This window comes from Camellia sinensis, chromosome 2 (genome assembly GCF_055761805.1).
Source record: "Camellia sinensis isolate YWXY chromosome 2, ASM5576180v1, whole genome shotgun sequence".
NCBI lineage: Eukaryota > Viridiplantae > Streptophyta > Magnoliopsida > Ericales > Theaceae > Camellia > Camellia sinensis.
In genome coordinates, this window is record NC_138962.1 from 59,550,297 (window position 1) to 59,555,642 (window position 5,346).

Here is a 5,346-nt window from a genome sequence, read left to right on the forward strand (position 1 = left end):
AGATTTCAGCGACGGCACCATTTCCTGTCGCAAATGAACAAGTTTTTGAGACGATAACAACGGCAGTCGCAAATAATTCAAGTTTTTTGCGACGACAACTCCTGCTGTCACAAATAAAGATATTTTTGCGACAGTGTGAAACTTGACGTCGCAAAAAAAAACCCCCAAAATCTGGTCTCAGCTATTTTCCTCCTTAGCGCTCGTTTTTCCCCCCTCAACCAAAAATCCCTAATCTTTCCCCCCTTGAACCAAAAACCCCTAATCTTTCCCCATCTCTTCTTACGACTCTCTCTCTCTCCCCCCCTTGAACCAACGATCCCTAATCTTTCCCCATCTCTTCTTATGACTCTCTCTCTCTCTCTCTCTCTCTCTCTCTAGACGGCGAGCAGTGGCAGACGACGGCAAGCAGCAGCAGACGACGGTGGTGTGCTAGCGACGACGGTGCGGCGTGTCTCTCTTCAACTCTCTCAGTCAGTCTCAATCTCTGAACCAGGTTAGCTCTTCTTCTTCTTCTTCTTCTTCATGTTCTTCTTCTCTCTTTCTCTCTCTGGCGATCTGTGTGCTACCATTTTCCATAGCTTTGTTGTTTTTTTGAAACATAATGAATATTCTTGAGATTGAGGCACTTCTTTCAAGTGAAATTTTCTAGCCATCTTTTTTATTTGTTTTATTTATTTTTAAATTTTTAGGGTTTTGTGTTTTATCCCTCTCTCCTTACATTTATTTGATTTTTTTGTTTTTTGTTTTTTGGGTGTGTGCATACTTTTTGGTACATTTCCACCTCATTCTAATTTTTCTAGGTCGTGTTGTTGGGCTTCAGGTAATTGGAGTTTGGAGTCCATGAAATTACTCCCAAAGATGCCTACTTTTCTATTCTAATTTTCAGTGTCTTTGCTTGATAGATGGGTTTGGCCTTGAATTTTTCTTTTGTTGAATCTATTACATAGAGTGGTGTGGGTTATTAGATATGAACTCTCACTGTATGAAATTTTGATTAAGGTTTCTTTCTGCTTTCTTTGGGAGTAATTTGCTCTTTGAATTTACTGGCATATCCTTGTGCATTTTCCATTTTTGGCCTCTTCAAAATCTTTGTTTCCTTTCTAATTTGGCCATCTAGAATGTTTCTGCTATCAGAAATTTCTCTCATTTCCTTTAGTTGTATCGTTGTTGGATGGTAGCTACCTTCATTATCTAATAGGGCTGTTTATGAGGAACTCGGGAAATATGGGGACCTAGAGAATCAGGTTTTGTGCCGTGAGCGTGTTGAGGAACTAGAACCAAGTATACGGTACTGTCTACACAAACTTGGTGAGTCAAATTTACAAACTTCTGAACTCATGCACATTGGTGAAATGGAAGGGCCTGCACTCGATCTTTTCAAAGCTAAACTAGAGGTAAGTTTAGTTGTTTCAGAGGTTAAGCTATGAATAATGTTGTATCCTGATCTATTTATGGTCATCTCCTTTTTAATAGTGGTTAGATTATATTGGCTTCTTATCTGTAAAATTGGAAAAGAATTTCCAGACTTTTGTTACATTACTTGCCATTTATCTCGTGTCTCGCTTTATCTTGATTTGCAGGCTGTTATGGCTGAGGCAAGATCTCAGCAGGCTGCATCTATGACAGAATTTCATTGGCTTGGTCATAAATTTCCAATTTCTAATGCGAAGACACGTGTTTCCATATTGAAAGGTCAGTAATCAATCTCTATTTATAATGATACAAATGGTCAGTATGGTCCAACAATCAACGGACTTGGAAAGTGTGTGCAAGTGTGTCTCTTAACTTTGTCATTTATCCTGCATAAACATAATGGTCAAGAGTTTGCAGTTGTCATCATCTGATGGCCTGTTGATACGTGAATCAGTGACTGTAACCCTCACAACCTTTGCTTTCCCATTCCACAATGTGCAACATAATTTTGCTTGCTTGAGTTTTACATTTAATATTTTAGTAAATATAAGTTGTGAACACATGAACTACGTGGGGATGTTAACTGCAATACTCTTAGGAAATATCATAACTTGTTTGTTATCCATTGAAAAATACAAAGTTGGTGTCAAGCCCAAAGGCAAGTGTATTAATTGATGCACCACAAGCACATGCTTGCATATTGTCTCACTTGAGTTGCTGGTTGAGATGGTTTAGCTTAGGCGTGAATGTATTCATTTTGGATGTTTGTTTTATGATTCATTCCAAACCCAATCAATCAAGTGAGGTCGGTTACTTGAATTATTTTTGCCATTATGCTTTGTCAAAGGGTACATGAATAGATAAATACTGAAAGCTATCATAATGATTCCAACAGATATAGTTGTGAGACTGCATATTTTATTTTCCTCTTTCCCCCCGTCTTCTTTGCAAGCAAGCAAATGGAGCATAAAATGGGTTATGGAGAAAGTAGAAATTTGTAAGGAAAAAAGCAAAGAGAACCTCGGTGGATGGAATGAATTTGTGCTTAACATTCATACTGATGCTGCTTTTGCTTTACTATATAAATATATTAGCATCCTCTACTTGTCAAACTAGACTCGAATATGTCCCAAAAAACAAAGCATTTATGTCCCAATATTCGTTTTATAAATCCCTACTGATATGTTTCATTCAAATCTTGTGAGTTAGCATGGAATATGTTCTGTTTGTTATGCTTTCTCTCCATTCTGGTTGTTTTCCTTAAAAAGTTGCAATATTCTATATGCACTGCAACTTTGATTATTAAAATTTTCTGGCGTACTAACACTAGACAAAAGGTGAAGTTTTTTTGGTGAACGAAGTGTGAATAGCACCATCCTTAATTTATTTCAGTTTTGTGTCATATAACTTGCTGTGTTCTTTGATTAATGAAATGCAAGTTAAAAAAATTTAAGCAGTTTGATTCTCATCTGGCTTTTTGATGTTGTTTACCATTTCTTTAGTTTCTTTTGTATATTCTTTGCAAACCTTTCCACAAATTTGTAAATTTATTATAAAATCTTTGTTCCCTCTCTCACATATTTGTCTTATTTTATTTCACAAGGTGTTACTTGGGCATGAATTACAAAGTTTGCAAGGAAAAAATGAAGGAAATATTATCTATAAGATAAGCTTTTTTGTATTGAGTTTGTGTCAGCAAGGCCCATTTTGGGTTGTCTCTAACAAGACTACATAGCAGCACAGATACATGATACATATATAATACATTATTCCCCCTTTGCTTCATATTAATGACCTTCCATGGGTTGATACATTCTCCATTATCTGTCACAACAGTTATGTTCCCTGTTTTTGTTTGTTTGTGGCCATTATTACTTGTCCTCAATGAAGAATCCAAGGCGCTTACTATGCTGCTAGTTTTGTTGTCTTCTTAACTAATCCGTGTTAAGATTTTGAGCAATTCAAAGAATGAATGACTAATATGTCTTCTTGTGGAGTCTTTTCATTACTTTTGCAATGTACTGAGGGTTGCCATTTTTTAAAAAAAATGATAGAGTATTGGAGCAGACGTAAACCAGAAGCTCTTCAGGGGCTTCGCGACAACAGTGGTAGTGAGGGAGGACAACAGTGGTAGTGAGGGAGGGCCATCTTGAGATTTTGGAGATCTTAGTAAAAGCCGGTGCTTCACAGGCTGCTTGTGAAGAGGCGTTGTTAGAAGCAAGTTGTCATGGGCGTGCAAACATGAACACTGAAAATACTTTCACTATCCAATCACAACAATTATTTATGAGAAACTAAAACATCATATTCAATAATAGGGGATTATCCACGAACTTGTCAATTGGCCGAATATCTTTGTGCTTTATATCATGCTAATTTGAAATATCATTTTGAAATAATAGCCCTTTTCCTATTGACAGTGTGGAGTCGATGCAAATGCAAGTGATCGGGTCTTGCTTCAATCATATAGGCCTTCTCTACACACAAATGTCGACTGTAATGCACTCGTTGCTGCCGTTGTGTCTAGGCAGATCTCCGTCGTCCGTCTGTTGCTTCAGGTAAGGTTCTAATCCTGATTTTGATAATTAGTAGAATGACTCGTGCATTTTAGATGTATCCTAAAGTAAATTTGCCCTTTTTTTTATCTTATAATAATTGAAGCAAAATTAATTGTTTATACAGTTTTACCAGAAGAGTTGAAAAATAATGAAAAGCCTTACATTGACAAACATTTTGCATCTATTTTTGGTACACATAACTCCAAATCGTGGAAAATTATTTATTGGGAGAAATGGCATTGTTTCAAGCTAATCTCACATCACTTGTGTCATGTGGTGTGAAATTGGTCTGTGCCAATTCTACACACAAATAATTGTTCTCATATCGCAGTCATCACATATAAATGGGTTTTAATATGCATAAGTTTTTCATTAATACGTAAATATTTCGGTTTGATTTGATATTTTTTCATGTAAAAGAAGCATGAGTGGTAATAATCATGAACTGTTAGTTAAAATTCAAGTTTTAGATCCTGAAATTGTACAAGATTTTATAAAGGGATAAACAAAAATGAAAAATAAAATCTTTAATTTTTTATGTTTTTTTGTAATTAAAATATTAATACAATTATATTGTCATTAATTATTTTTATTTTTTTATTTTCAGATATTTCCGGAGTAGCAGTTTGCTTCTTGTGGAATGCAGACGTGTAAAGATTATGACTAACTTTTGTTTTTTGTAATCCACGGAAGAATCATGACGAAAATTTTTGTTTTTAATTTACGTTATTTAGATTTGTGAACAGCATTATGTATGTATTATGCAACATTATGTATTGGAATAATTTTGCTGATGTATTGTTATGAATAGAAGAATATTTTAATTATGGATGAATTTTTATTTATATATTGAACTTTTTATATTATTATGTAATTATTGATTTTTTTTTTATAGTTATTTTTCATTTAATAGAGGTCATTTTCATATTTTAATAATTTTATTACAGGTTTTTTTTTTTTTTTGAGACGGCAGCGCACACACCATCTCAAAAAGAAAAATAGAACCAGGGTTTTTTGCGACGGCAGTAATGCTGTCGCAAAAGATAGTGCATTTGGTTGAAAAGGAAGATTTTTAGCGACGGTGTTATTTGCCGTCGCCAGTAGTACTTTAGCGACGGCATCAAGTGCTGTCGCAAATAACCCTTTAGCGACGGTATTTGTACCGTTGCAAATAACCCTTTTAGCGACGGCAACACAGTGCCGTCTCAAAAAAACTCAGATTTTTACGCGTTAATAGCGATAGCATTTTTCCGTCGCAAAAAGGCATTTTTGCCGTCGCCTTTTTTTGCGATGGCATTATACCATCGCTAAAACCCTTTTGCAACCCCCTTTGTTGCGACCCCCCACTTGCCGTCGCAAAAGGTCAGTTACTGTC

The 5,346-nt window shown here is 35.5% G+C and overlaps 1 long non-coding RNA gene across 3 annotated transcripts; it reads left to right on the forward strand.

The window, feature by feature from the left end:
* Window positions 1-225: 225 nt before the first annotated feature.
* On the forward strand, window positions 226-4,795 carry LOC145820060 (uncharacterized). Of its 3 annotated transcripts, none has more exons than XR_014360977.1 (5): window positions 226-493; window positions 1,179-1,394; window positions 1,581-1,692; window positions 3,468-3,971; window positions 4,579-4,795. It is a non-coding gene; the product is annotated as an uncharacterized LOC145820060 (long non-coding RNA). The 3 variants fall into 3 exon arrangements; XR_014360976.1 differs by having other exon boundaries at window positions 3,834-3,971; XR_014360978.1 differs by having other exon boundaries at window positions 1,199-1,394; window positions 3,834-3,971.
* The last annotated feature ends 551 nt before the right edge of the window (window positions 4,796-5,346 follow it).